Source organism: Carassius gibelio, chromosome B23, assembly GCF_023724105.1.
Source record: "Carassius gibelio isolate Cgi1373 ecotype wild population from Czech Republic chromosome B23, carGib1.2-hapl.c, whole genome shotgun sequence".
Lineage (NCBI taxonomy): Eukaryota > Metazoa > Chordata > Actinopteri > Cypriniformes > Cyprinidae > Carassius > Carassius gibelio.
In genome coordinates this window covers 23,510,480-23,520,647 of record NC_068418.1, presented here as the reverse complement: position 1 = coordinate 23,520,647, position 10,168 = coordinate 23,510,480, and the positions used below count along the sequence as shown (strand labels likewise).

General features: G+C 35.8%; 1 long non-coding RNA gene across 1 annotated transcript; it reads right to left on the bottom strand.

The window, feature by feature from the left end:
* Window positions 1–703: 703 nt before the first annotated feature.
* LOC128011239 (uncharacterized) lies at window positions 704–1,287 on the bottom strand. Its single transcript, XR_008182510.1, has 3 exons — window positions 1,117–1,287; window positions 930–1,023; window positions 704–848 (listed from the first exon to the last, which is right to left on the bottom strand). It is a non-coding gene; the product is annotated as an uncharacterized LOC128011239 (long non-coding RNA).
* Window positions 1,288–10,168: the final 8,881 nt, after the last annotated feature.

Sequence of the window (10,168 nt, the reverse complement as noted above, 5' to 3'; positions counted from 1 at the left end):
AAAATAAAGAAAACTCTTTGAATGAGAAGGTGTGTCCAAACTTTTGGTCTTTACTGTAAAATATATATTTTACAGTTTTATATATATACACACACACACACACTTTTGCACATCCTGTCATACCAGTGACTGGGTGTTACTGCAATAGACTTTGCAGCATTAAGGTTAACGATTAATCAATTATTTGATCATTAATTTAAACGACGATCGATCATGGAAATGATTGAAAATTGACATCCCTACACAGAAGTATAGAAAATTCTACATTGATTTAAATTTTTTTTTTTGCAAAAAACGACACTGATATCGGATCAGAATTACTGTCTCTTCTCATAGTGACAGCCAATCACATTAGTTTTCTGGTATTGCAAGCACTTGATTGGCTTGTGTCTGCGCTTGGGTATTTGCATAAGATGTTCTGACTGGAGGACGGCTGCATTGGCGCTTGAGAAGTCTTCAACTTCTATTTAGAATGAATTTCTAGAATTAATTTCACCATCCTTGACGTCACTTCATTTAAAAGTAAACGAGAGGTGTTGACGCCCCGTGTGATGGGGCGTTATATGTCTGGATACCGATCCACAAATCTTTCAACAACGAGAAATGTAGTTCCAGCACGGACTTACATCCAGGACAGCAGAATGGTCAGGATGACCTGAAACACATAACCAACTGAAATCAATTTAAAAGTATTTAGGCTTGCCTGAGTGATGCTGAAACAACCAGGTTTAGTTTTTCACCCAGGAGAAACTGCTTCCTGTGGAACAGTCTCCATGAAGAATGATCTCTTGATCCTGGATCCTTACTGCCATCCACGCAGAGATGATTTGGAGGATATGTGGTTGTGTCTAAAGGGTAATGAATCAATGTTACAAGAATACTGATAGCAGCACTATTGATCCTGTACCTTATGTAAATGTTTTCAGTACCGAACAAGTCAGGAACCAAATTAGTACCAGTTCTTGAAACCCATCTCTACTTGTAATAGTTGTCTTGTTGCTGCTGCCCAGACTGTCTCTTCCCCTGATGATAAATATATGTGTTCATTTTAAAGCAATAAATAATACATTTAAATTACTAGGTGGTAACAAATATATTTCCTTATAAGGAACTCACTGAATCATGGACTCAACTGGTGGTTGTCAGGCCCTAAGAAAGTGAACAATTTGTTTACTTTTTGTGAAACGAAAGTATCAGATCAATTTGAGAATTAAACTAGCATTAAAAAGCATGCATGTGAAAAACACCATCAACACCAATAATGAACAGATGACAGAGTTTACAAGCCTGCCACTTGAGGGAGAAAAGGGGAAATTATTAATCCCACATAACGTTACGCTGAACATGATTTCGGCAGCCTCGGTCTAATGAACGTTAAACTTTATATTTAACTTTATATCGGATTATATTCAAGTTCACAGCATGGCTAGCATGAGCATCATCAAGCTCGAGCAGCAGGTATTCAAACAAACTAATTAACGTTACTACGGTTAAAAATTTAATTATTAGAAAGTTAATACTGTATAGTTTATAGTGATACATTTCTAATAATTTAAAACAGGTAAGGTTATATTCGATTTTAACAGTTACCGTTACCTCTGAGACTGCTTTTGAGCTAATTAACCAAACAGAGCATTTATTTATTAAATTGAAAGAGAAAACCTACAAAAATACAAAACACTACTACTCTTTGATGGCATTTAACGTTATATCAGTTAAAAATCTATGAATAAAAGTAGATTTATAGGACTTACCTTTCCTCCGTGTCCGTCTGCTGGATGTTGACCGTTATAAAATGACGGGCACGCGCACGTCGCGCACTTCACTCAGAAAGTGACGTGCGCTGCTAGTTTAAGGTTTAAATGTTAATTTGTCCCGTACTCTCTTTCATTAACAAACATTATCACCATTTGCTAAATTGTTTATTTTATTGTTCTTAAACTGATGGCATATATATATATATATATATATATATATATATATATATATATATATATATATATATATATAATTATTTTAACATGCTTGATTAATTTTTTTGTATATTTCCCAACGAATATGCTGTTCAAATGGTATCTTAATAATAATAATACATCTAGTGCAATAATATTAAAAGTTATCTGAAGACCAGCTGACCACGTTGCTACAACGTCCCCAATGGGACTAACTAGCGACGTCTTTTGAGTACGTGCCCACAACGTTTCTGGGAAGTTAGCCAAGATTTAAAAAAATGGAACTTTACCACGACGTCCTCACAACGTTGCCATAAAGTAATGTCGCGCTGACCAAATGACGACTAACTGGCGACGTCCTCACAACGTTCTGTGTTTGCTGGGTCCAAACTCCCGAACTGATTCAAATGATTTGCGATCCCCGAACTGACTGATTCGTGAACCCGCTCCAAACTCTCGAACTGATTCAAATGATTCGTGATCCCGTATGGAACTCCCAAACTGACTCAACCCAGCCAGCACATGACCAACTTTCAATGTTGAAATATGGTTGGAATAAGGTCAGTTTTAATGAAACAACGTTAAAAATGTTTAATGCTAAAGGGTTGAAAAAGGTTAACAAACTTTTAAATTATTTATATTAAATTATTTAAGAATATTATTATTTTAATAGCATTTTAAAATATTTTAGTCATGATACCTATTATAAAATCTATTGTTATATGTTAAATATTAATTTCATTAACAACAATAAAACTAAATACATTTCGCTGCTTTATCACAATGAAACAACTCCTATTGGTAGTTTTGTTTTATTACTTTGATCATGATTGGTTAATCTTGCTTTCATTCAGGAAACTGCAATGAATCGGTTTGCGCCTTTCTACATTTAAAAATATGACCGTTATTGTCGTCTTTCTGTGAGTGAGGCAGCTAACTGTGAGCTGCTGCTTTTTTATTTTTTTTGAGCGAATTTGAGTCGTGACTTGTCAAAGGAGAACAAAAACTGTCAACACAAGAAGGGTCAGATGTGTTCTGCGAGGTCCTGCAAACATACTGGCAAAATGAGGTAAGAAAATCGCTATCTTTATTATATTTTGAAAATAGTAAAGTATAACCAGAGTTTACAAATGGGTAACTTAAAGGACCTGTAACCTGCAGAAGATAAATAAATACCAGTGTGTGTATTTTTGCATTGCTTTATCACAGATGATCAAGTTAGATGCTCACCTAATGTGTTACTGGTAAGTTGTGTTAATGTCTGTCTTTAAGAGATTTTTCCTGATATGAATCCCATGCATTAGTTGTGTTATATGTGTTTTTATTCTAATAATAGTTTCAAAGTGTTTTCTGAAACATATAAGTGCTAATTTCGGTACCATTTTAATGAATTAATGAAAATTAATTTAAAAATGAATTAGGATTGTTTAAAGGAGTGGTTCTCAGTGTCAGGCCCCTCTAGTGGTTACGCAGGTGAATAACTAAATTAAATATTAATGTTAATACAATTTAATTTAATCTTTGAGTAAGGTTTTTTTGTACATTTAAGTACAGTTAATGTACAGTAAAGTTATGTAACTTTTGTTATAATGCATTTTAATTTAAACTTTAAGTTTTAATTTACCTGTATGTAAGCACAGTGTAGTGTTAATGTTCAAACTGTAATTCCCATGGTAAAGTGGCTGACAACAATAAATATTCTTATTAGAATAAAACTGCCTCATTTTTTAACTGTAGAGCTGTAGCTGAATAGTTTGGCCTACTATGCTGCTGAAATGTAATATTGGTCATTATGGTGGACATTAATATATAATTACATATATTTTCTGAAGTGGTACTTGGTATAAAAAGTGTGAGAACCAATGGTTTAAAGAAATGGTATAAAATGAAATCATGCTTTTTAAGAACTTTTCAGTAAACTCTTTCTTCTTTCCCCTTGTAGAGTCATCAAGGATCCAGCTTATTCTTGAAACATTAGTAAGAAATTTTTCATCTGCTACATAGCACTGTCACTTCTGGTAGAGATGCTTTGACCATTTGTTTTGATTGTGCTAAAAAATTTACTGAATTAGATTTTACTTATTTTACTATTCTGTAATGCTAGTGTTCTGATTAAAACAGTGTAATAGTGTTGTCCACTTTGTTTCCAACCTCACTGTTACTGAACTGTAGAGTGAAAATATTGTGTGATTTATTTTGCATTCAGTTTTCAGTTAAATATATTTCACAATATCAAAGTTATTGTGAAACATTGTGAACATACCTAAACTCACTGATTAAATTTTATATGCCCTCCAGAAGTTTGCGCTCTGCAACTAAACAACGCCTTGTGGTGCCATCCCAAAGAGGTTCAAAATCACTCTTAAGGATATTTTCCTGGACTGTGCCCAGCTGATGGAATGACCTCCCAATCTCAATCTGAACAGCTGAGTCTTTACTCATTTTCAAGAAACATCTAAAGACCCATCTTTTTCACCAGCACTTAACCAGCTAATACTGGCACTTTTCCTTCTTTTCCTGGCTATGCATTCTGTACTAGACTAACTGAGACTTGTCATGGCACTTGTACTGTTGTTGTTCTCTTGTTGACCTGACTGCTTCTATTGTTCTCATTTGTAAGTCGCTTTGGATAAAATCGTCTGTTAAACGATTAAATGTAAATGTTTATACAGGACGGTACAGAAAGTGCACAAGTGGGAGAGAGTGGAGGGGACGGCGTCGGAATGGACCTAGCGCTGGGACTCTTTCAATGATCACCCGAAGCACAACCACACTGTATGCACGAGTCTGTTGGTTCTAACATTTTAGAGTGCCCTGCGGTAGAAATCTCATTCTGCATTCCCCATGGTAAAGAAGACACAGGGTTCCCATTAGAACCCCACCCCCCACTCGGGGTGCCCTCTCTAATGCTGGGCCCTTGGAATTGTCCTAATCTTCCCTCCCCTTACAGCGGTCCTGGTTGAATGTTCCCTTCTCAAACTGTGCAACACATTTTCACTGCACAAATGTACATATCTCTTGTCATGAGACACATTACTAAAACATGTTTTTTACAGAAACTAGTTTTCCTCCAAAATAAAAGATCAACTGGTTTCAGTCATAAAGGTACAAGGGTTTCTCTTGCAAATGGCGCAAAAAAATATGCATTTATATACCAAATAATTTTTCAAAAACCTTTAAATATTATAGTATTTGGATTGTTCTACTACATGTTTTTAACAATACATCCCTGCATACTCTGCAAGAATAAAGTTTGGGATTATTTTCATCTGTTTTATGTAGTATGTTTCCAAAATAAAACTGCTGTTATACAAGTTTGAGCAGGTGGTAGTTTATTGAAGTTTGATTGTAAAGCCATTGCTGCCAGTCATTTGATTGTTAGCCTTTATCATGTACTGTTGATCTAAATGCAAACTAGGATCTAATTGAACATACAAGTGTGTATATACATGGTGCCAGGTACCACGGTGAAACAACATCGTGTTATCTACGTTGATTAACTTTTCAAAATCAACACCTCATTCAGCGTTAATCCAAGGTCTGCAGAACGACCGTAATTCACCCGTGATGAAGGTAAGACGGTGAAACAGCGCCGCGATTTCAACAGTGAATCAACGTTGTAATTTCAACATTGAATATCAACTTAGTGATTTCAACCGTGCATCAACATCGCGATTTCAACGAACTCCCCAACTGACTCAAATTATTTGCGATCCCCAAACTGACTCTAATGATTCGCGATCCCGCTCCAAACTCCCGATCAGAAGTGATTTGCGATCCCGCTCCGAACTCCCGACGTATTGCAGATGAGCAAACACACTAAAAAATAGTATTGCAGATGTAAATGCACACGTCAAATAGACGTCTCTGAGATGTACGTGTGCTATCAGGGAAATAATTCGCGAATCCGCTTTGAACTCCCCAACTGACTCAAATGATTCGCGATCCCGCTCCGAACTCCCGAACTGACTCAATTAATTTGCGAAGCCGCGAACAGACTTAAATGATTCGCGAACCCTCTACGAACTCCCGAACTGATTTAAATGATTTGCGATCCCCAAACTGACTCAAATGATTTGCGAACCCATTCCTATCTCCCAAAATGACTCAAATGATTCGCGATCTCGCTCTCTGACTCAAATGATTCGCGAACCCGCTCCGAACTCTCGAACTGATTCAAATGATCCGCGAAGCCACTCCGAACTCCTGAACTGATTCAAATGATTTGAAATCCCCGAACTGACTCAAATGATTCGCTAACCCGCTCCGAACTCTCGAACTGATTCAAATGATCCACGAAGCCGCTCCAAACTCCCGAGGACTGAAGGCCGATGAATGGATTCGAAAATGGTAAAACTCAACTGTTTAACTCTATGGGGGTTGTAAAATGTGCCTATTGTCCAAATAAATAAATAAATGATTTGCAGTGGTGGACAGTAACGGAGTAGCTTTACTTCATTACTGTACTTAAGTAGATTTTTCAAGTATCTGTACTTTACTGGAGTAGTTTTATTTTGAGTAACTTTTACTTTTACTTCACTACATTCCAAAGCATAAGATCGTACTTTTAACTTCACTACATTTCATAAAACATGTTACTCCCTATAATATAATCACGTGCTCCGACACGCAGAAGCGGTGTCTGATTCATCACGAACGAGTCTTTTCAAAATAAACTTTTAAATCGGATCGCGAATCGCACCAAACGATTCGTTTACGAATTAGAACGATCCAATTGCAGCTGTTCTGGAGTCGACCACTCACTGATTCAAATGAACCGTTTAGTGCGAGTCTACAGAAGTAAGAACCAGGAGATCTTGTGAGCGCTTGCGTCTGATGTTGCTAAAAGTAAGTTATTAATGTCGAAATTTAGGATTAATTATTGTAACTGAAAATCATATTTTTTATTATTTATTTTATATATTTTATTTTGATAATTTAGAATTATTACTGAAATACAACCTTTTTTTGTTTCAAACAGTTCATTGAACAATAATAAATGAAGTACCTGAAGCTGACAATGAAGTTAATGTATAATAATTAGCAAAGATGATTAATTTAGCGCTGTAAACGCGCGTGTGAGGGGCGGAGACGCGCCGCGGAGCATCAGACCAAACACAGCAGAATGGTAGGAAACTTCACTCCTCTTATTATTTCTCTTTTACTATAGCGATTTATTTTTAGATACGTGATCTGAATCTTTCATAGAGTTGTAGAGTTAGAGTTATTAGAGAAATAGAGTTATTTTTTACATTCTTTGGTCGAAGTTTTCAGATCGGCAATTCGGAGCCTGTTCGGGACTCTGTTGATTCCGTTGATTCAGATCGGGACTTCGGAGCCTGTTCGCGACTCGGTTGATTCAGATCGGGACTTCGGAGCCTGTTCGCGACTCGGTTGATTCAGATCGGGACTTCGGAGCCTGTTCGCGACTCGGTTGATTCAGATCGGGACTTCGGAGCATGTTCGCGACTCCGTTGATTCAGATCGGCACTTCGGAGCCTGTTCGCGACTCGGTTGATTCAGATCGGCACTTCGGAGCATGTTCGCGACTCGGTTGATTCAGATCGGCACTTGAGCCTGTTCGCGACTCAGTTGATTCAGATCGGCACTTCGGAGCATGTTCGCGACTCGGTTGATACAGATCGGCACTTCGGAGCATGTTCGCGACTCGGTTGATTCAGATCGGCACTTCGGAGCATGTTCGCGACTCGGTTGATTCAGATCGGCACGGAGTCTGTTCGCGACTCGGTTGATTCAGATTGGGACTTCGGAGCATGTTTGAGATTTTTTTTTAATTCAGATCTCGAAGCGGGAAGTGTTTGTCAAACAGTTAATTGATGATAGATGAATATTTGGACTTTATTTCTTTTTTACCTGTCGATTCAGCATGTGTACATGGACCCACAGACAAAGTTGGACACACTCTAGACTTAATCATCAGTAGGGCTCTAAACTTTTCATTAAGGACGTAGTGTCACGGATCGCAAGAGCCGAAGACTCAAGTGCAGGCAGATGGGAAGACTTTATTTATACATCACCAAAATAAACAAAAACACAACTGAAACCAGAGGAGCGTTCAAAGTTATGAGACCAGTGGTGGACAGTAACGGAGTAGCTTTACTTCTACTGTACTTAAGTACATTTTTCAAGTATCTGTACTTTACTGGAGTAGTTATTTTGAGTACTTTTAACTTCACAACATTTCATAAAACATATCGTTACCTATAATATATCACGTGCTCGGACACGCAAAAGCGGTGTCTGATTCATCACGAACGAACTGAGTCTTTTCAAAATAAACATTAATCGGATCGCGAATCGCACCAAACGATTCGTTTACGAATTAGAATGATCCGATTGCAGCTGTTCTGGAGTCGACACTCACCGATTCAAATGAACCCTTTAGTGCGAGTCTACTGAAGTAAGAACCGGGAGATCTTGTGAGCTTGCCTGCGTCTGATGTTGTTAAAAGTAAGTTATTAATGTCGAAATTTAGGATTAATTATTGTAACTGAAAATCATATTTAGGTCAAAATTGTCAGTTGTTTGTGAACTAAATCCGCTGTAAAGAGTGATCTGTTTAAGCCCACTGAAATGCTCGAGTGCAATCGGCGTCTCTGTGTTTTAGGTTAAAAAATAAAATGAAATAACCTTAAACTAACACAGATTGAATAAAATAACTAATGCATCTCCAAATTCCCCGCTGCCGTAATATTAACAGTTTTATTAAAATGCTACTATGACGTCTGTTTTTATATTGTTTATCAACAGTAACGTTATATTGTTTGGATTAACTAGACAAGTAACGTAAGACATGGATGTTTATTCATAACCGTACTGAAAATAAGTAAATATTGTAGCCGATGCTAAATGTCTAGCTAACAAGCTTGCTGGTGCTAACTTGAGGTAATTTATATAAATAATGTCCAAATATTTTTATTCAACCATATTATATATATATATATATATATATATATATATATATATATATATATATATATATATATATATATATATATATATACACACACACACACACACATACATAACATAAAATTAAATTAGCCTATATAAAATTGCAAACATCTATCTTTCAGTACTTTTTTACTTAAGTACATACAAAATTGAGTAATTTTGTACTTTCACTTGAGTAAAATTGAAAAAGAATGTACTTTTACTGGAGTAATATTTTATTATATGTATGTGTACTTTTACTCAAGTACTTGATTTGTGTACTTCGTCCACCACTGATAATTTGAGTCTTCCTTGGTTTGTCTGTTCGTCCAGCCTCGCGCCTCTTTGGATACTCAGTACTACTACTGGCTTAGCTCGCTAGTTTTATTAAATTAATTAAATATACACGAAAAGTATGATGTTTACAAATCAAATATCTGTTTTTCGCCTTCCAAAGATAACCACTTTCCTCGTCGAAGACATCCAACACAAATCTATAAACATATTCAGGTGAGGTAAGTTAACGTCAACTAGTCTGCTACCGTTAGTGAAAACACTCCATTAATTTGACAAGCTGCATTTAAAAATACATGTCAGCTGGAAACATTGTGCATTTTGATCGAGTTTATAGCTTAATTATGTATATTTTAAATAGTTCTCACCAATGCAATTCAGTTGGTGACAGTTCAATAGGTAAGTTAAAACCATTGAGTCATCTCATACCATTGAAGTGAATGTTACATTTATCAGTAAGTTATATATTGTAATAAATATTGATGAAAATAAAAACACAAGTGGTAGAGCACAAGTGGTTCGAATCCCAGGGAACACATGTTAGGAGAAAATTGTTATAGCTTGAATGCAATGTAAGACACTTTGGATAAAAGGGTCTGCTAAATGCATACATTTAATTGAAATGGTATTAATTTAAATGTAATTGAAATGCTATATATATATATATATATATATATATATATATATATATATATATATATATATCCAAGAAAATATGTTTAGTAGGCCTATATCACAGTTGACCTCTTGCTTATTTGTAGCCAGCTATTTTTGTATGTACAGCACATATTGATGCATTCCTGTTACTGTACCTGTTACTCTACTGTAAACTATTTCAGAATATTGGCTACTTCTAATACATTATGATGGAAATGTATTTTCTTTCCCCTTCAATACATTTAAAAATACATTTTAGCATATTGAGGATGAAACTAAATATATTTTCGATTTCAAAAAATATATTTTAT